This window comes from Lactuca saligna, chromosome 7 (genome assembly GCF_052625555.1).
Source record: "Lactuca saligna cultivar CGN05327 chromosome 7, ASM5262555v1, whole genome shotgun sequence".
Lineage (NCBI taxonomy): Eukaryota > Viridiplantae > Streptophyta > Magnoliopsida > Asterales > Asteraceae > Lactuca > Lactuca saligna.
Genome location: NC_136423.1, coordinates 727,870 through 750,893, shown reverse-complemented (window position 1 = coordinate 750,893; position 23,024 = coordinate 727,870). Strand labels below are relative to the sequence as shown.

General features: G+C 39.8%; 1 long non-coding RNA gene across 6 annotated transcripts; it reads left to right on the top strand.

The window, feature by feature from the left end:
• Window positions 1–583: 583 nt before the first annotated feature.
• Window positions 584–23,024, top strand: LOC145005544 (uncharacterized). Of its 6 annotated transcripts, XR_013662603.1 has the most exons (12): window positions 584–767; window positions 1,573–1,642; window positions 1,827–2,162; window positions 2,259–2,345; window positions 2,583–2,970; window positions 3,052–3,138; window positions 3,226–3,278; window positions 3,590–3,760; window positions 3,832–3,916; window positions 4,053–4,140; window positions 4,503–4,632; window positions 22,863–23,024. It is a non-coding gene; the product is annotated as an uncharacterized LOC145005544 (long non-coding RNA). The 6 variants fall into 6 exon arrangements; XR_013662604.1 differs by having other exon boundaries at window positions 3,226–3,760; window positions 4,507–4,632; XR_013662600.1 differs by having other exon boundaries at window positions 3,226–3,760.

The following is a 23,024-nucleotide window of genomic DNA, read 5'->3' as shown; positions in this document are numbered from 1 at the left end:
TCCTTCTCCTCTAATTTTTCGTCTTCAGGGACCCCTCTAATCACCCCAAAAGTTCTTTAAGCCGTAATGGTCGAGGATATATATAGTTTTTCTATTTTCATAATTCACGTCGTGAATAATAAGTTATTCACGTCGTTAATACAAGATATCCGTGTTCGGCAAGGATTCCATCACCTACGTACATATCTTCTAGAACTTAAACTCACGTCATGAATCTTCCAGTTCTCACGACGTGAGAACGCTTTTCCCTGATTTTCTTGTCCTTTAATCTTTTAACTCCCAAATTTTCTTCCTTTGACGTTTTTTGTCCCTTTTCTTCAAAATGTCTTTTTTTGGGCTGCAAATAATATTTAAACTCATAAGTACCATTATTCTAAACAAATTACCAGCTTATATATAAATATGTACTTAAATATTTCCTAAAAATAGGTATAAGTATGGCAATATCACTCTCTCTCTCTCTCTCTCTCTCTCTCTCTCTCTCTCTCTACAACCTAAAAGTTTCAAAATGGGAAAAAGCGCCTTCATTTTATCCTTAAATTCATCCCCCTCAGGCAACTGGTTCGTATCTAACCACACAATCGCATCCTCAATCTTATCAACCGGAGTCAACTTTTCACCAATCTTCTCATCCTTTGTTGTGTTCCTCTTGTTATATGTATAATTCTCCAAAGCATTCTTCACCTCCAACTTCTTCTTGTGCTCCCCATCTCCATACTCATACTTCCCAGCTTCCTGAACCATCTTATTAATCACATCCTTTGAAGGTATCCCCATGTCATTAGTAATTGTAATATTGTTCTTTTGCCCTGTACCTTGCAATATTATCTTTCAAGAAGACCCTTTACGAGCTTTCCCAATTTGGAACGATACCAGATGTAATATGGATTCTTCTGATTTTACATATCAATAATATTGAACCAAAAGAGGATTTAAACAGTAGTAGACCTTTTGCATAATGTTGAAATTAGGTTTTAGAGAAACTGCTAAAATAAGAGATGTTTGAATTCTGCTCTTGATGAGGAAATGGCTGCTAATTCTAGTGTCTTTATCATGGGTGAGGAGGTAACTAGCTAATATTGTGTTTATCATTATATATCTAGAGAGTCTCTATTTTTTGTTCTAATATTTTTTTGGTTAACAAAATTTCTATCTATAATAATAAAGCATATTAGAAAAGAAATAGCTAGGGGCTTACTGTTGGATGCAGAGTGATAATGACAAACACAAAGACAAGAATGAGGGTTATGACAATAAAGAATGTATTGAGTCCACATTCCTGTCCAGATAGGGTAAAAAAATAGAAGAGAAGTCCAGAGAAGGAGAATGTTTCTACATAACAGAAAAGTGAAACCACGAGCAACGTAGTATACCTGCATTCATCACATGGTTTATAATTAAATAAATTTGGTGAAATAGGGTTTTTGGTTCTACGAGTTCTTATAACCATGGGAATCAAGAACCCTATATTCTCACTGTATTCTCACTATATCTTGTTTATGATAATGAGACTCAGATATGTTTCACGTAGTTTCTTTTCCTTAAGAGTGATTATTGTTGCTATTTTTGCAGTCATGGCGACTATGGTTCATGAAGGATCTTATTTTGATGAGGCTTAATTTGATTCAAAGATGAAAGAGTTGTAAGTGTCCCTCCTATAATCCAAGTGTTGATTAAATTTGAGAAATTAGCAAGGTTAATATTGAACATGTTGATAAGTTATTGATTATATAGGCTTTCATCTGATGGACTCCTCTCTTTCACATCATATGATTTTTTTACCCATATTGGATAAGTAATAACTGTTCTTACCCCTTACATATCAGGTGGTAGAAATCAACCCTTCAAAGAGTGCACATGCAGATCCGTTACCAGTTACAAAACCTGCCAGATCTGTAAAATTTAGCTTTAGGGGTACTTTTTGTCTCTCAAAGCCAAAATCAACTGGCTCAAGGAGGAACATCCAAGTTCTAGAAGCAATTGACGACATTACCCCTACTCCCAACATGTTTTCCCCGCAGGACTATGTGGGACAAGGGGGAAATATGTTGTTTTCCTCTCGAAATGATGCCTATCTTTCACCTCGTGTAGGTATAGCTGTTGTCACTCATAATTCTGATGCTTTTAGTGCTGGACTATTACTTCTTGAGCTCGAAAAGAAGGTGAGTCACATTTTGTATTCGTTAAATAATTTTGTCACCTTCTCACTCAAAAATCTATTTAACTAATGGTAATGTCTCTTCTTTTTCCTCTCATAGCAAAGAATGGATGTTAAAGCTTTTAATATAGAGTGATCTTACTACAGACTTTTGATTCTACTTCACATGACATCCAATAGGACAAAAGTAAATACATTTTCCTACACGTTACACCATTTATGGATTCTCATTTTAAATTTACAGTTTAAACTCTATATCTATATTTGACTTTACAATTTAAATTACTTAATGCATGTTGTCCATTATCAGCCACACACCGTGTTTTATAACAGGGATGGATTAAGCTTATGTATGCAACAATCTGGTACTTAGTCACTTACTTGGCTTCATCCTATCGATACTCCAAATCTTTTTAAATGGCAGGCATTAGTCAAAGTTGAATTATTGAAGGTCTGGATATGAAAAGGGGACAACCAATCAAACAGTTTCCATTTTCCACCAGATTTGAACACATAACGTCTAATTAGGGTTTCAAAATGGACACTTCCATCTGGATGGAATGGTGTTGATGGTGTTGGGAGAATAAGTAAATGTGTGGTACTTTCTTAGCAAAAAGAAACCCCAAAACAGAGATGTAGACATCTACAAATAAAAAAAAGATTCTAAATACATAATCAAGGTCATCATTAACCATTACTGGTTGCTATTCCATCACATTCGCAAGTATCTACCCGAGCTGCTTTCTTCAATATCAGAATTATGGTCATCATTCAGTCTCCCAGCAGCCAATCGTCATGTTCATAGACCCCCGGTAAAATGTACTTTTACTATATGTATTTTCTACAATGCACAGGTGTTAAAGGGCTATAATGTAATTTGACTTTCTGATCAGATCCTGCACTTAGTTGAACAACATTGGATGAACATATACATCTACTTCTTCCTGCCCTCATACGTCTATTTAATCCCTCATGTTCAGGTTAATGAATGATTTTATCTTTTGGGTTTGTTATAATTATATATTTCATAAATTATTGACTGAACGCCATCAATTTCTTTTCATTAGGTTAGAGGACACATTCCAACACTTGTGCAACATTTGAAGCTTGTATTGGATGGGTATGTTGTTAGTTTGTTATTCTCTTAACATGAATTCCTGTTCACTTTTATTTTCTTTTAAAACATTTTTCGTGCATGAAGAAAAAACAATGAGCTAAGAAAGGATGTTGTTGAGGCACTATGTTGTTTGGCACATGCACTTGGGGGGGGGGGGGGGGTTACCATTTTCATCCCATCAATTCACAAACTTATCATAAAGCATCGCTTGTGGGTTGATATTTTGTAATCATTACTTAATTTCTTAAAATAAATCATGTGTTACATTCTAGAACTATATAAATTTTTTACATAAATTTCACATTCAACACAAGGAATTTGATGAGATTGAAGGGCGATTACAAAGGCGGAGACCTTTAATTGTTGCCAGTGTAGCAACACAAAAATCAATCCAGCAGCCTCCTGTGGAGGTTATTAGTGATCCTTTGAGTGATATGGAGAATGATCCTTATAAAGATGTTCACAAACAACCCAAAGTTCATCAGGTATTAAAAATGTATATATTATTTAAACACGAAATTTTATAACTTAATCATGGTTTTACTTTTTCCAATAGGTTAATGATGCTAGATTGTGTGTTGCTGGAGAAGCTTCTCAATGTTTTGGACTCACCAGATCGTGCCTGTAGTCTTGCTAAACAGGTAACACAATTCAAAATTCATTCTTTATAACCCTTGTACATATTTTATTATTACTTCTATTGATTTGTTTATGTAAATAAGAGGTTTTTTGAATTCTGAATTTGAAGATGGATTAACATTTTGTATAAATTTGAAGGCCTTTGATGAAGCAGTTGATAAGTTGGAAACATTAGGAGAGGACTCCTACAAAGACATCACTTTGATAATGCAACACCTTCATGCAGGTATTGATATTTATAAATTAAATGTTGTCTAGATAAATGATATTTTAAAAAATAACCATTTTATTCATACATTAAAAAGAAAATTTTAGCTTAACCATTAAGAATGACTGAATGAGGTGTTTTTTGGGGTGCGGGATGAGGGAGATGAAATCAAGGAATTAGGTGCTTCCAAGCAAAGTGAAGGGGAAAAACATTAGTGGTGCTTTTTTATAACGTTAAGGTTTTTGTTTTATTTACGTTTTTCTAGTAGTAGGAATGTGATTGATTTATTTCCTCTTTTTTAGGATCTACTTACCATTGAATAATTTTTCAATGCTCAGTTTTGTCATGTCACATGTGATGATTTCTTGTTATTATTGAAGTTAGCTGAATGAATTATTGATCTGCACTAAAGAAGATTGGGCAGAGTGGATGACAAATTTCAACATTGAATTACTTAAGGAATCACCTTCTCCAACTCTAAGAACATGTGCCAGGTTGGCACAGTTACAGGTGTCATTTTTAAAATTTGATATCTTTTTTAATTTCTTGTAACTTTGTGTGATCAAGATGAGAGTAGCTCACTAGTTTCAAGGAACGAAAGTTCATTCCCCATTCAGCCTCTAAAATTCCTAAAATACCCCTATTAGTTAATATTTACTATATATCTACTACTTTTTTATTTTATTATTTACTTGTTTTCTTTTCCTATTTTTTTAGTAAGTTGTTACTTCTATTATATTTTCAGAATCAAACATCAAGATAAGAAAATAAAATTCATATAGGGCAAGACCATGTGACACGGTACCTGATCACAATTCTTTATTCTAACATATGTGATTTAGTTTCTCAACATATATCACATAAAGATATATATATATATATATATATATATATATATATATATATATATATATCTCCCAAATCTCTCTAAGTATTCCTAAGTGTTCCATATGAGTTCCTTAGGAGCCATAAAGTGTTAGAATACAAATCTCTCCAAGTATAGTGAATCTCTCCCAAATCTCTCTAAGTATGCGAAATCTCTCCAAGAATAGTGAATCTCTCCTAAATCTCTCCAAGAATAGTGAATCTCTCCCAATCTCTCTAATTATGTGAAATCTGTCCAAGAATAGTGAATCTCTCCTAAATCTCTCCAAGTATGGTGAATCTCTCCCAAATCTCCCTAAGTATGCGAAATCTCTCCAAGTATAGTGAATCTCTCCCAAATCTCTCCAAGTATGGTGAATCTCTCCCAAATCTCTCTAAGAATGCCAAATCTCTCCAAGTATAGTGAATCTCTCCCAAATCTCTCCAAGTATGTGAAATCTTTCATAAATCTCTCCACATATCTCAAATCTCTCTCAAATCTCCCTAAGTACCTTCCTCAGTCAAAAACAACTCAAAACCGGAAGAGGAAACCCCCCAAAAGGACCCTCTTGGTCCGGAACCCTGTTGGTCCGACGTCCTCTTGGTCCTCAACCTCTTGGTCCAGAACCCTCTTAGTCCAAACTGTAACAACGCAAATTTTCAAACAAAATTTTCATTTAAAATAAAGTGATTTTATTCAACTGATTAAAAATGTTCTAAGTTTCATATCAAAATACAATCATAAAACCCCCAAGATCTCAAAATAACAACAGTGTGTACGCGTCACGCCGGCGCCTTCCCACGGTCCTCGCTAGTACCTGAAATACATACACAACAACTTGTAAGCATAAATGCTTAGTGAGTTCCCCAGTATACGACTTACACATATACGCCTTTCCAGGCCCTGACCTTCCGGTCTACAACACAACGCCTTCCGGCCCGTAACATAATCGCCTTCCGGCCCATAACATATTGCCTTCCGGCCCATAACATATTGCCTTCCGGCCCATAAACATACACAACACATAATACATTTATCCTAACACATATAGCACATATATCATATATCATACCTGACCTTGCTGTCACATAACATATTGCCTTCCGACCCACATAAACATACATTACACGCATAGCAATTACCTTTCCATTTATAGCAAGTATAACACATATCATATCCGACCTTCCGGTCACACAGTCAAACCCTTCCGGGTACAGTATAGTGAGAAGACTCACCTCGTGGGTAATGAAAACTAGCGACTCTTGAAATCACTCGCACTCGATCCGCCAAGCTGCAGACTCCCTATAATATCGTATACCCCTTATTAATACTTTTATCTTTCAAGACAACTGACCCTAAGAAATTACATGTAGGTCAACTCTGGTCAACGGTCAACGGTCAACTTGACCGGACTCGGCGAGTGCAAAGGCGACTCGGTGAGTCTAGACATCCTCCCCAATTCCCTGATGTTCCCTTTCTACTCGTCGAGTATCTCTCTTGGCTCGACGAGATCCTTGTGGAAGAATCGCGGGGCCACCCCGACTCCACTCGCCGAGTCTGAAGAACAGCTCGACGAGTCCCAGTCAATCTCCAAGCTACTCGCCGAGTCTGTTCATTGGACTCGGCGAATCCATGCCATGCAGTCGATCAAACTGCTTCCTGAGATTAGTATTGTCCCGAAATACACAGGCATGGGACCTTCTGGACCTCTAAAGGTCCTAATACAGGGTTATAGTCGTTTGGGTAACAAGGATAACAATCAATCTAATCACCAAAAGGGTTCCATAAACCCTAAATCCATGCACACATCAACATAGCAGAAATGATCCGAAATATTACCTGAATAATGCACTCTCTGTGTCCCCAATACTCAGAACTCGATTCCCTTGCTGTTCCTTTAGCCAAAACTCTTCTCCTCCTTGCACAACAATTTCTTCAATATCACCAATGGCCTTCAATCTTGTTCTAGATGCCCACAACCGATTAGGGTTCTTCTCAGTCGACTAAAGACGGACAATGACGGCCTATAAGTGCATTATATACGTTCCAAAACCAAACGGCTAGGGTTTCCGCTGAACAGCGCAGACTCGCCGAGTCCATATCTGGACTCGTCGAGTCCAGTCGCGAACCCGCGACCAAGTCTGTGGTCCTACTCAGCGAGTCTGGCTCCAACTCGCCGAGTCCCCTCTTAAAACACCCCAAAACAATATTATAACAATACCTGAAATTCCGGGCTGTTACAACTCTCCCCCATTAGGACTAGACTTCGCCCTCGAAGTCTCACTCTGCAAATAACTCCGGATGTTGCTCCCGCATCTCACGCTCCGGCTCCCAAGTCATCTCCGATCCTTTCCGGTGTTGCCACTGAACCAACACCAGAGGTACTTCCTTGTTCCTCAGAACCTTGATCTTCCGATCCCTGATAGCTACTGGTCTCTCGGCGTAATTCAAGCTCGCATCCACCTGAATATCCTCTAATGGAACCACTGCCAATTCATCGGCTATACACTTCCTTAACTGCAATACGTGAAAAGTATTGTGGATCTGTCCCAACTCTGCTGGCAACTCCAACCGATAAGCTACCCGGCCTACCCTTGCAATCACACGAAATGGACCTATGAACCGGGGCCCCAACTTGCCCCTCTTCCTGAACCGGATCACTCCTTTCCAAGGAGAAACCTTCAGGAGAACGAAGTCGCCAACCTGAAATTCAAGCTCGGACCGGCGTCTGTCCGCATAACTCTTCTGTCGGCTCTGGGCGGTCAATAGCCTCTGTCTAACCTGCTGAATCTGCTCTGTCGTCTGGAGTACGATCTCTGTACTGCCCATCACTCTCTGTCCCACCTCTCCCCAACAAATGGGGGTCCGACACCTCCTACCATACAACAACTCAAAAGGTGGCATACCAATGCTCGAATGATGGCTGTTGTTGTAGGAAAACTCTGCCAAGGGTAAATGCGCATCCCAGCTACCCTCGAAGTCTAACACACACGCTCGAAGCATGTCCTCCAATGTCTGAATCGTCCGCTCGCTCTGACCGTCTGTCTGGGGATGGTATGCGGTACTAAAATGCAGTTTAGTACCCAGCTCCTCATGGAATTTCTTCCAGAACCTGGAAGTGAAGCGTACATCACGGTCCGAAACAATCGAGATCGGTACTCCATGCCGAGATACTATTTCCCTCACGTATATCTCCGCCAACTTCTCCGCTGATGAACTCTCGCTGATGGCAAGGAAATGTGCACTTTTCGTCAACCTATCCACAATCACCGAAATTGAATCGACTCCCCTAGCAGTTCTCGGCAATTTGGTGATGAAATCCATGGTAATCTGTTCCCACTTCCACTCAGGAATCTCCAAAGGCTGCAACTTGCCATGCGGTCTCTGGTGCTCGGCCTTAACCCTACGACAGGTCAAACACCTCTCAACGAACCAGGCGACGTCTCTCTTCATACAAGGCCACCAGTATTCCTTCCTCAAGTCCAAATACATCTTCGTAGCACCGGGATGGATCGAGAATTTCGATCTGTGAGCCTCTTCCATCAAAGTAGCACGCGTACCACCCACGAACGGTACCCAAATCCAACCCTGAAACGTCAGAAGTCCTCGTCCATCCTTAACGAACTCTGAGATTAACCCAACGACCCGCTCTTTCTTCTGCATCTCAGATCTCACAGCCTCGGCCTGTTCCCCATGAATAGTATCCAATACCGGAGTCATCATCGTCAGTCTCAAACATACATCTCGCAATGGAGTGCTCTCCGCCTTGCGGCTCAATGCATCGGCTACCACATTAGCCTTGCCCAGGTGGTATAGGATTTCACAGTCATAATCCTTGACCACATCCAACCATCTCCTCTGACGCATATTTAGGTTGGGTTGATCCATCAAATACTTCAAACTCTTATGGTCCGTATATATCGTACAACGAACCCCATACAGGTAGTGACGCCAAATCTTGAGAGCGAACACCACTGCCCCCAACTTTAAGTCATGCGTGGGATATCTCGCCTCGTGAGGCTTTAGCTGCCTCGCTGCATAAGCTATCACATGAACTCTCTGCATCAACACTGCACCCAGTCCCGAAATCGATGCGTCGCAATATACGACAAAATCTTCCATCCCTTCCGGGAGAGCTAATACCGGGGCTTCGCACAGTCTCTGGCGAAGTGTCTCGAAGGAAGTCTGTTGCTCGGGTCCCCATGAGAATGTAACACCCTTCCGGGTCAATCTGGTGAGCGGTACTGCGATCTTGGAGAAGTCCCTAATAAACCTCCGATAGTACCCCGCCAACCGAAGGAAACTCCTGATCTCGGAAGGTGACTTCGGTGCCTCCCAACTCATCACTGCCTCAACCTTGGCCGGATCGACCAATATCCCTGCCTGATTAACAACATGTCCAAGAAATTGGACCTCCCGCAACCAGAAGTCACATTTGGAGAATTTTGCATATAGCTTCTCTGACCTCAGTACCTCAAGGACCTCCCTCAAATGTCCCTCATGCTGCTCTCTAGATCGCGAATACACTAGGATGTCGTCGATAAATACAATCACAGACCGATCCAGCATCAGCCTGCATACCCTGTTCATGAGGTCCATGAACACTGCCGGGGCATTGGTGAGCCCGAAAGGCATCACCACGAACTCGTAATGCCCATATCGCGTCCTAAATGCCGTCTTCTGGACGTCCTCATCCCGCACTCTTACCTGATGGTACCCTGATCTCATATCGATCTTGGAAAACCATGATGCCCCTTGCAACTGATCGAATAAATCATCGATCCTTGGTAACGGATAACGGTTCTTGACCGTCACTTTGTTCAACTCCCGGTAATCAATGCACATCCGGTGTGAACCATCCTTCTTCTTGATGAACAGAATCGATGCTACCCACGGCGAGCTGCTCGGCCGAATAAATCCCTTCCCCAGCAACTCCTGGAGTTGCAAGGACAACTCTTGCATCTCTGGAGGTGCGAGACGATAAGGCACCTTCGCAATAGGCGCAGCCCCCGGAATCAGATCGATACCAAACTCTACTTGCCTCGCAGGAGGTACTCCCGGCAGCTCCTCGGGAAAAACATCTGGAAACTCACGCACCACTAGAACCTCCTCCACTGTCCTCGGTCTCTCGGAAGCCTCCCGCGTATCCATCACATACGCCACAAAACCCTTACATCCCTGCTGTAGACATTGCCTCGCCCTAGCGGCCGAACAAAAAGCTGATCCCGAGCGGGTACCCCCGCCGTACACCGTAAGAACTCCCCCACTAGGGTCTCGTATAGTCACTAGCTGGCGCTCGCAGTCGATAACAGCACTGAATCGGCTCAACTAGTCCATGCCCACGATGACACAGACATCACCCATCGCAATAGGAATTAGGTCAATCGGAAACTCAACCCCGAAAATCTCCAGTACGCATCCCCGAAGAACCTCCGTGGCACAAACCACCCTCTTAGCCGCTATAGAAACGCTCAGGGGCCGACTTAACGGCTCACGACTAATGCTGATATGCTGACTAAAAGCTAAAGATACAAAGGACCTACTCGCACCCGAATCAAATAACACTAGAGAAGGCATTGAGTTCACAAGAAAAGTACCTACACATATATTAACATAAGCATAACATTTCGATTTTAAATAAATACATGAATTACAGCATACCTGCCACGACATCAGGCGCAGCGCGGACCTCCTCCGCAGTCAGCTGAAAGGCTCTCCCGCGAGCCCTCGGGGCCTCGACCTTCGCCGGTCGGGTCTCAGTAGTCCTAGTAGTAGGTGTAGATCCCTGATGAAGCTGCGGGCACTCGGCCTTCCGATGGCCTGTCTGGTTGCAATGAGAGCAAACCATAAACCCCTTAGGACAATCCCTGGCAATGTGTCCTTCCTTGCCACACTTGTAGCAACCACCAGCTCGATACGCCCCCTCATGACCCTTGCCGCACTTTCCGCAAGTGCGGCCCTTCTGACCTCCCGTCCTCAAATCAGCGGACTTCATCCGCTTGGCTGCCGGCTGAGACTGAGCCGGCCGCCTGTCCACTTGTCGAGACTCGGCCTCCTCCCTGGCCTGGGTCTCCAACTCGATCTCGCGCTTCCTGGCATTCGCCTAAAGCTCAGTGAAAGTACGATAGGTGGAGTTTGACACAAACTCCCGGATATCCCTCCTCAAAATGCTTAAGTACCGGCTCATCCGTGACTGTTCAGTAGACACCAGCTCGGGGCAGAACATCGCCCTCTCATGAAACTTCCGTGTAACCACCGCAACCGAATCAGTACCCTGCTTAAGGGTCAAGAACTCCTGAATCAACCGTTCCCTCTCCACTGGGGGAACGTACTCGTCCCTGAACATGTCGGTAAACCTCTCCCATGTCACTGCTGTAATCTCTGCCAAAGTGAAGTTCGCCGTCACGAACTTCTACCAATCCTTCACTCCCAGACGGAGCTGGTTCAAGGCGAACCGTACCCTCAGGTGCTCCGGGCATGAGCAAGTGTAGAAGCACCCTTCGATGTCGGCGATCCACCGCATCGCAACAATCGGATCCTGCGTCCCATCGAACTCAGGGGGTTTCGTGTTGCTGAATTCCCGGAATAGCAACGAATCGCCCCCTTGCGGCCTGGTAGCGGCCACGGCTACGGTAGCAGCAGCGGCTGCAGCCTCAGTCAGTGCGGCGTACCACTCCTCGAACGTCTCCATCAGAGTGGTCTTAATAGACCCAAACATCTCCGGGATCTCAGCCCGGATCGCTGCAGCTACCTCCTCCTAAATCATCTGACGAATATCTTCGTCGCTCACACTGCTCGAACTCGCTCCGTGGCGTGTGGTAACCATGATGTCTCTGAAATACTGTTGGGTTTAATACAAACAATCCTATGTGTGCATGCAACCCTAGTATTGGATCTATGTTTTCACTATTAGTTATACAACTTTATGAACACAAAAAGAAACCTGGCATGTTACTATAATTTTCGAAATTCATATATATAGCTAGAATACATACCTTTTGTTGTTATATAGCAATAACAACTAGTTCCTTGAATTTCCTTAGCTCTTGAAAGCAAGTACCACAAGTGTAGTACCTCTAATGGAGTCACAAACACCATATGCAACTTGGATGAAGAGTAGAAGAAAAGGAGGCACCAAAAACGGCTGGAAACCCTAATGGAAGTGTTGTCCACGTTTTTGGGGCCTAAGGGGTCCATTATATACTAGTGTGGGCTTCTAGGGTTTCAGTCAAAACCCTAATGGACAGCTTAAACTCTAAGCAGCCCATGGAACTTTCTGGACAAGGCTATGGATGAAAATATGATGGGCTTCCATCATAATTTCGTTCACCCCTTATTCCTATAGCATTCCTTAGCCCAATAACTCAATTATCCAATAATTGCAATCCAGTCCCCTATATTTAATTAATCTCTTTTAGCCACAAAATTAATTCTTAATTAATTCTTGACTAATATTAATTAAACAATATGATTTCTCCTTTAATATATTATTCTCATAATATATTAATAAATCATATTTAAAACTTAATCTCCTTAAATCATCCTACATATTGCTATGGTGAAGGCAACCCAAAAGGACCATGCTCATAATCGGGTCAAGTACATACCAATATAGTTATGGACTTAGACACTAATCCAACAGTCTCCCACTTGGATAAGTCTAATAACTATTTTCCGTATGACTTCAGAACCTGATCAGCAATCGTAGCTTTCAAAAGCCGCTGTCAACTCTGATCTTATCAGATAACGTGTCCTTTAGATAAGGGATTATATATTCCTCCATTCTCAAGATATCGTATAGACATAAGACATGAATTTCAATCATTCTCTCTATACTGTTTCCCGACTTCCGATTTATGACGACTGACAACAGACTGCAATTGAACACATCAACTTAGTCCCGGCTTGGCCAAGCGCTTAGGTTTCATCACTAAATCATCGAGAGGCCCACATATATCGCTTTTATCCCACTTTGGGTAAAAGGAATGGATAAACTTTGACTCAAATGCTCGCTTGCATTTACTGATCAAATCACACACAACAATAAGTTTTATAACACCAAGTTACTGGTGCATTTACTTATTATCAATGTGCAACCGACCAACAAATAACAACTCACATGTCTCGGTTTCAAGAATATACAATATTACCGTCTCACTAATCACTCGTGATAAAACCATGAAGTGATCCAAGTGAGCGTGGGTTTAATCCTATACTCTAATCTTATCAAAGCACTCATGAACTCTGCAGCAAACTTGTGCCATGTCTAAACACTTCAGACAATCTACAGACACATTCATGACAGTCTTTCTTCATACCTACTCCCAACGTATAACCGACTGTGGATGTTTGTATAACCTAGTTATTCTGGAAGTCAAAACATGCAAAGTGAAACATAACAACAATACTTAATCCTATATGGCCCCAAACTTGTGAGAGTAAATAAAACCCTTCTATTTATCCACCATATTGATTACTCATTATTTATCATTTAATGTTTTGGATAATCAACTCATTACTTGAATTATACCAACAATTGTCCCATGCTCTAAACATGCACACTTTGTTTCCTATGGTCCATGCTTTGTGAAATAGATCACCTGAAAACTTTTCCAATGATGCTCATTTCACAATTCCTTAATCCTAATTATTAGTGTAAGAACACAAGGTTCTTGCCACTACTAGAATATGCTAGATTCTAACATTTTATGCAACGATCCCTTTGCAAAATCATAGCACAAAAGTCACCAAGACGTAGCTAATGAAATTACAAAGTACTTTCTTAGAAATTGTTACAAGACAAATCCATAGATGTGAAGTCTCACATTCAAAGTACATTCCTTTGAACATCCTTCTTGCATAAAAGTTTCTAATCCAGGCATAGACTCTCAATATCCAACTCCCAATATGGAAACATTTCCACATTTGCCATATGACAACTCATTCTTAATAGAATCTTATCTATTCATAATAATGTCGATGTGGTCCATCCAATACCATACTTCCAACTACTTACAAGCGATCAATCCTCAGCGAACTTTGGATCGTCCTTTGATAGTTGTTAAATTCTTTCAGTCAAAACCAATTCTAGTCCTTTTTCCCTCTTAATGCGCTAGACATTTGGAAAAATTTTAGAATGGTAAAATACTATAGCATTTACAATCGATCCTATACCCGAAGCGTATGGGACACGATGCATAATGTCTTACATAAAGATATGATACTTTACCAATCTTTTGCCATAATATTTTATGTGTCATGTTCTCACAATTCGAACTATGAAGAGGGATGCCGTAATCATAATCGAATTTTAAGAACACACAATGTATCCTTTGACTGAAAATATTAAAATTTCTTAATCTAAGCTTTAGATTTTGAAACGGAGTATAATATTCTCTCCCTTAATTATAGCAAAACAACTTTTCAACCCATGCAACTTTGCAAATGGAATCTTTGTTTTTCTATAATTAATATTGCTAACTTGCAATACTCGCCATAACAATCATACAAGCATAACACTTATGTTCCCACTATCATGATGATTATCATATAAGCATAACATTTATGCTCCCACTAGCTTTGACATGTATTCAGAAAACAAATGAACTTCCAGAAAACAATGCCTATTGAATTTCTGAAATTCATATTTCTAATACCAGATGCTTCGATAAGCCTTTATCTAAGCTTCTTAACCTTATACACCTTTGCCTTAGATAGCTCATATGTGTGTTTAAACAATTCATAACTTATGTTACTAAGCTCCAAATGTTGAAACTAATTGCCAAATCTCACAATTCGAACTATGGAAAGGGATGCCGTAACTATAATCGAATTTGAGAATACAATTTTCACTATTGCTATCTTCTTAAAATCTCTCTTAGTGAAAGCATTTCCTCACAATCATTTTCATGAAGGAGGGAATCTTATGACACTTAGATTTTATGGTGTATGAGTTCCTATCCATGTGAATTTGCCAAAACCAAGGTTTGCAACAAATCCAAACTCATATGGACTGAACTTTCTTAATCTTGATTTCTTGCCCTATGGTAACACGAGTGCCCACCATGCCTTCCAAGTAGTTTAGTAACTTGTCATTACATATCAATTTACTTTCCATCGACTAAGGCTTTAGTGTGTATTCAAATGAGAACTCATAGAACTCATATACACAATTAACTCAATTGGAATGGCAAAGAAACAAAACAATATCAGCACGATAGGTTGTAAACCTCAAGTCGTGTGCTAGTGATGATCGATAAGGTTTATTCTTGATTTGTTCTTGAAATTTTTCATGACCATTAAGACTCCCACTGACTTCTTGACATATAAGATTCTCTTGTCAAGAAACATTTCTTGACAAACAAATATTCAAGAGTTAGTGAAGCATTTATCAAGACAAAACACTTCACACAATTGGTCCTAGTTGGTCTTTGTCTTATCCAAGACAACACAACTTACCAATTTCAAATGTGCAAGAATAAGAAAACTTTTCCAAATTCCACATTTGATGAGTGTTATAAACCTACTTAAGACTTTTCACTCAATGTCACAATCTTGACTTTAAGACTTGATATTGGAACGAAGTATGATTGACTTCTTGATTTAACCATTTCTACAATACTTGATTCCTCTTCTTAGACATGCAATTGCACTTAGAATCATTTAGAGGATCTATTGAGACATGGTTCTTAATCTTTAAGACTTATCATAAAACACAATAAAAGGTACTCTCCCTTCTTCCTAGAAAAGAGAAACTTTTATCTTTCTGCCTACTTGATTCTTCTTTACTCGTTCTACTATTCATTGAAACTTTTTCAATCAACTCAGAATTATACTTAATCTTATAAGTATAATCATATTTACTAAGCTTTAGTAAATCATGACGAATATCTTTGTCACTCTTGTGGTGGACTTGATCAACACACAACCTTGTGTACTTGATCTCCTTGTCCTTTAATTGACACTTTGCCAAAGAATTAGTCTAAGTTTCCCAAATGTGAAAGTTTTCCATTCATCATACAATACACATTGCAAGATTCCAAGTTTCTGTCCAATTGAAACTTGGGCGATGAGAAAGTCTCCCTATTTGGTACACTTTTGACATTTCCATAATTAAGAATCAAATCCATTTTGCTAATAATAGAAGTACATGAACATCAATTTTTCATATATTTTATTGTAAGGATAAATAAATAACACAAAATCAAAATTTATTTTATTGCGGAAAAAATTTGTCCTTACAATGTAATTCAATTGAAAAACTATGTTATTATATATTTCTTAACAATCTATTCTAACTCCAAGTAGTAGCTCAAGAATCCATTCTTCAAGTAATGCGATCGACATCCATTTCTTCATGATTAGATTCAGCTCACTTCTTTTCTCAAGCTTCCTCTCTTTTCCTCGATCCTTCAAAACATCAAAATGTAATCTTATCACATCATGTATTAAGAATCTAGAATAGGAACTTAAAAGAGTTAGTTAATGGATTTTACCTGAAGCAGAGCCATACGTCTTGACTCTCCCATCTCTTAGATCTCTCAGGTAATTAGGGCAGCTTCGTCTCCAATGCCCCTTCTCTTGGCAATAAAAGCAAATAGACTCCTTTGGCACAACACATCGGACAATCACAGACTTAGTTCTTTCTGGACTTCCAATGTTGCCAGTGTGCATTAAAGTTTGGGAGTTTGATTCACTAGACAAGTTTGCTTGACCAGCACGCCAAATCATTGCTGATTCAGCAGCTATAAGCAAATAGGTGAGATCAATTAGGGTCACGTCGTGGTCCATCATATAGTACTCTCTAACGAACTCACTATATGATTCAGGAAGTGACTGAAGAACCCAGTCAACAGCCAACTCACTTGAAATCTCGACACCCAACATGTTTAACCTATCAATGTATGACTTCATCTCCAAGACGTGCGCACACACAGGTTTCCCATCTTCGTGTTTACTTGCCAAAAGGGCTTGAGTAAGCTTGAACTTTTCAAGCCTTTGAACTTGTGGGTCAGGGAGAATAATTGGAGGAGGTGGAGGAGGTGAAGCATGACTCTCATTTCCTTGATCGTATCTCGGAACGTCATCTTCATTTGGAAAGCTTGTTCCAAAGGATTTGGGAAGATCATTGTAAGATTCAGACATCTACAAAACGGGAGAAAATTCAAGTTAAGTTGATTAGAATTCTTGATGCAACACCCAAATGAAACATCAAGCTAGGATCCAACACAACATTCTACAACCTAGAAGAGGGATGCCGTAATCTAGTTGCAGAATATCTGAAGGTAGGTAAATGACGATTTACCAATTTCCACCATGAAAAACGAAAAAGAAGTTTAAGTTTTAAATGAATTGAAACTCCTAGATCTTTTGAGATTCATTGAACTTTTCAATGGCATGTTTAATCTCGATTATGCCCTACTATTTGTGACTGGGATGCCGAGGATCACAAACAAGGTGTAAATAACCATACGAATCACGTGGTGCACCCAATGTTACTATCACCTAATCAATGTGCTGGTTAGCCACACACGCTCCATTTATCTATGACAAACATCGAGTCACCCTTCGCTACCAATGTCATCCCCAAATTAGTGTGCCGGTTAACCACACACGCTCCACTAACGTTTGACAAGGGTACGAAGTGTAATTCCATGGGTTAGCATACAATTTCACATTTTGCCTAAAGTAACTATGATTTGGGAATTTGAAAAAGCATTTAGTTACTTTGTACTTATAATGGAAGGTTTCTGTCCTATCCTACCCGTTTGGCTAACGACCCTCCACTAGTCAAGAGTGCGGTGGGTAAGAGTGGATACCCATTCAATCGCCATTTTATAGGCAATTTCCTTAAACACCCCTTATAGACTAGCTTCGTGAATGAGGCCTACTAACGGTAAGACTGACTTTTCAGTTATACATATATAATATTAAGCTTTTAATGTTATATATAGTATAAGAGTGTATTTTACACTTTTAAAATACCAGGTGGTTTAAATTATACTTTTAATTAACCAAAATCATTATGGATTTATTAAATCTCTTTTAATTATACACTTAATTAATTTAATAAAACCATAAGGGTTTAATTTGAACTTTTCAAAATCAGGGTTTTGGATTTTAGACTTTCAAAATTTACTTTTAATCAACAATTTAAATTCCAAAACTTGAGGGCAAGTTTTGAAACTCTTCAAAACAATTAGGTTTTAATCTCACTTAAAATTTTCGAATTTAAGACATTTAAATTAAAATTTTAAATATTAAAACTCTTGATTTAATAATTACCATAAATTAACCAATTAATTTAAATTATTAAATCACAAGGGATTATCTAGATTATGAGGATAATTACCAATTATACATCTAAGATATCCTAATCCCTTGAATCCCTCTCTAAATCTCGAAAATAAGGGATGGGATAATTCATGATCTTGAATTACCATATTTAACAATTAAAAGATAATTACAAGATATGGGATTATCCAAATCCCTAAAATTTAGGATCTAACCTTAGGGAAGGAGGTAATTTTGAAATCCAAGGGTTGGATAACCCTAGATTTCAAAATCTTGGAGGCTAAGGAAAGGATTTGGGAAACCCTAGCAAAAATCGCCATCTAGGGTTTTGCAACCCTAATTGCGAAAATTACCTAGCCTTTAGGGTTCATTAGCCATAAACCCTAATATGTCAAGTTCATAAATTTGAATAAAAGCTAATTGAAAACAAAAACCAGGCTCTGATACCACTGTTGGGTTTAATACAAACAATCCTATGTGTGCATGCAACCCTAGTATTGGATCTATGTTTTCACTATTAGTTATACAACTTTATGAACACAAAAAGAAACCTGGCATGCTACTATAATTTTCGAAATTCATATATATAGCTAGAATACATACCTTTTGTTGTTATATAGCAATAACAACTAGTTCCTTGAATTTCCTTAGCTCTTGAAAGCAAGTACCACAAGTGTAGTACCTCTAATGGAGTCACAAACACCATATGCAACTTGGATGAAGAGTAGAAGAAAAGGAGGCACCAAAAACGGCTGGAAACCCTAATGGAAGTGTTGTACACGTTTTTGGGGCCTAAGGGGTCCTTTATATACTAGTGTGGGCTTCTAGGGTTTCAGTCAAAACCCTAATGGACAACTTAAACTCTAAGCAGCCCATGGAACTTTCTGGACAAGGCTATGGACGAAAATATGAAGGGCTTCCATCATAATTTCGTTCACCCCTTATTCCTATAGCATTCCTTAGCCCAATAACTCAATTATCCAATAATTGCAGTCCAGTCCCCTATATTTAATTAATCTCTTTTAGCCACAAAATTAATTCTTAATTAATTCTTGACTAATATTAATTAAACAATATGATTTCTACTTTAATATATTATTCTCATAATATATTAATAAATCATATTTAAAACTTAATCTCCTTAAATCATCCTACATATTGCTATGGTGAAGGCAACCCAAAAGGACCATGCTCATAATCGGGTCAAGTACATACCAATATAGTTATGGACTTAGACACTAATCCAACAAATACAACATAAAATTATCAGAGACTCCATCAAATACAATTGTACTCGATAACGCAACCCTACTCAATCTCCGATATCCAGGGATTCTTACTTGGGTCTTCCACCGACCCGGTGTCTTCGGTAGTACGGGCCCAATACTACCGACCACACCGTATCAGCATTCGCCCTAAATCTTCCTCCCTAAACCCCGAAAAGTGAGTACTCTACTTCGATATGCTCTATCTACCTGCACGCTATCAAATATCTCATATCGGCAAACTCCCTAGACTAAGGCATCACAAATCAGGCCACTCTAGTCCTATCATGAATACCTAGTCTTCTAGCATGCATAACAATTTATAATTCATTGCATAACATAACATTGTAAGGTATTCTGGGGATCTTTACCGTTCGGGCGCTGGCTGATCGTGCACACTGCTTCTTTCTTGATTACCACTTTACCATTTATAAAAGTTTATGCCTTTATTATTTTTAAAAGATTTTCCTCAAATCCTCGGTTTGAGTTCAGTTACACCCGAAGGTACACCCGAATCCCTCAAACCAAGGCTCTGATACCAATTGTAACAACGCAAATTTTCAAACAAATTTTTCATTTAAAATAAAGTGATTTTATTCAACTGATTAAAAATGTTCTAAGTTTCATATCAAAATACAATCATAAAACCCCCAAGATCTCAAAATAACAACAGTGTGTACGCGTCACGTCGGCGCCTTCCACGGTCCTCACTAGTACCTGAAATACATACACAACAACTTGTAAGCATAAATGCTTAGTGAGTTCCCCAGTATACGACTTACACATATACGCCTTTCCAGGCCCTGACCTTCCGGTCTACAACACAACGCCTTCCGGCCCGTAACATGATCGCCTTCCGGCCCATAACATATTGCCTTCCGGCCCATAACATATTGCCTTCCGGCCCATAAACATACACAGCACATAATACATTTATCCTAACACATATAGCACATATATCATATATCATACCTGACCTTGCTGTCACATAACATATTGCCTTCCGGCCCACATAAACATACATTACACGCATAGCAATTACCTTTCCATTTATAGCACGTATAACACATATCATATCCGACCTTCCGGTCACACAGTCAAACCCTTCCGGGTACAGTATAGTGAGAAGACTCACCTCGTGGGTAATGAAAACTAGCGACTCTTGAAATCACTCGCACTCGATCCGCCGAGCTGCAGACTCCCTATAATATCGTATACCCCTTATTAATACTTTTATCTTTCAAGACAACTGACCCTAAGAAATTACATGTAGGTCAACTCTGGTCAACGGTCAACGGTCAACGGTCAACTTGACCGGACTCGGCGAGTGCAAAGGCGACTCGGCGAGTCTAGACGTCCTCCCCAATTCCCTGATGTTCCTTTTCTACTCGTCGAGTATCTCTCTTGGCTCGACGAGATCCTCATGGAAGAATCGTGGGGCCACCCCGACTCCACTCGCCGAGTCTGAAGAACAGCTCGACGAGTCCCAGTCAATCTCCAAGCTACTCGCCGAGTCTGTTCATTGGACTCGGCGAGTCCATGCCATGCAGTCGATCAAACTGCTTCCTGAGATAAGTATTGTCCCGAAATACACAGGCATGGGACCTTCTGGACCTCTAAAGGTCCTAATACAGGGTTATAGTCGTTTGGGTAACAAGGATAACAATCAATCTAATCACCAAAAGGGTTCCATAAACCCTAAATCCATGCACACATCAACATAGCAGAAATGATCCGAAATATTACCTGAATAATGCACTCTCTGTGTCCCCAATACTCAGAACTCGATTCCCTTGCTGTTCCTTTAGCCAAAACTCTTCTCCTCCTTGCACAACAATTTCTTCAATGTCACCAATGGCCTTCAATCTTGTTCTAGATGCCCACAACCGATTAGGGTTCTTCTCAGTCGACTAAAGACGGACAATGACGGCCTATAAGTGCATTATATACGTTCCAAAACCAAATGGCTAGGGTTTCCGCTGAACAGCGCAGACTCGCCGAGTCCATATCTGGACTCGTCGAGTCCAGTCGCGAACCCGCGACCAAGTCTGTGGTCCTACTCGGCGAGTCTGGCTCCAACTCGCCGAGTCCCCTCCTAAAACACCCCAAAACAATATTATAACAATACCTGAAATTCCGGGCTGTTACACAAACACCCTTCTAAGGAATCAGAAGGTACTCACCACTTCCGAACTTCCCCTCCTCCCCCCCCACCTTCTTGCTTCGGAAGACTGCTGGCCGGACCGGACGTCGCTCGCATGAATCCAAAATTTGGAGGATGGCTTCGGAATTGATCAGACGACTTCGGATCCGAGAAGAGCACTCCAGAATTGCGAGATTTGTTCTGGAACTTCACTGTTTGCTTCGGAATTTCCTCCTTTACTCTGGAAATTTCATAATGACTTCGGATTTCGTTTCTAAACTCCGGATTTTTGCCATTTTCGGACCATTTCATCATTTTAGGATATTTTGACGCCGAAAATCACACCAAACTCGTATTTTTCCTATCCTAAACCCCCTTAGACCCCTATTTTATGCTATAATTAATTATTTTAAGCATATTCTTCATAAAAATAAATGGTTGAGATTTAGGAAAACCTAATCCTAAATCAAGAAAAGGACAAAGGGATTGACTTTGTGATTTGATAAAATTCCTCATTTCTCATGCAAATCACAATATCCCATGCCTTACCCACCAACTATCCATGCATGGAGCACCAGATCCCCATGCATCAAAGATTCCTTTCCTTTTCTTATTCTCCAAAGCAACGACAGTGAAGGGGTTAGACTTTTCATATTCTCTCACTTTTCCCCATTTTCTCTCAAAAACTCATCTTCAAGATGAGAGAGACCATGAAACCCTGCTGCTGCTATAGAGGACAATTGGATAATCTTCGGATGTTCATTAGGTTATAAATGTCGTGTTAGCCCTGGTACCTAAGGTTAACAGTTACATACGTTGTGTTAGCCCTAGTACTTCGGGATAATATTTACTTTAGTATACATTTCCTATTTGCTTTATTTTCTGATACTTTCACATAAACGATGAGTAGACTAAGTACTTTAGTACTAGTCAATAGAAGGAAAAACAATCATTTTACTAACAAAACATTCGCGTTCTTGTAGAAGACTACATTTCATACTTATAGAAAGCAAGGGATTTTCTAGGGTTTTTCATACTTACATCAACATTTTCATTAAAGGTTTACATGGCCTTCATAATAGATTTTCATAAGCCAGACAATGACACCTTGATTACTTATGAATTTACCAGCTTTAAAGTTGATACTCGCTTTCAAAATAACTTGTATTCTCAGGTCATCAGTTAGACAGGTGAGATGGCCATGTTATCGAGAATATGGAGCACAGACAAGACTCGCCTTATTTTGATTATTCATTTTATTGTTGTACATTAAGAAAGAACACACATGTATTAAAACTCTACTTATAATGCAATGGATGATGTTGTTTCTTGTTTA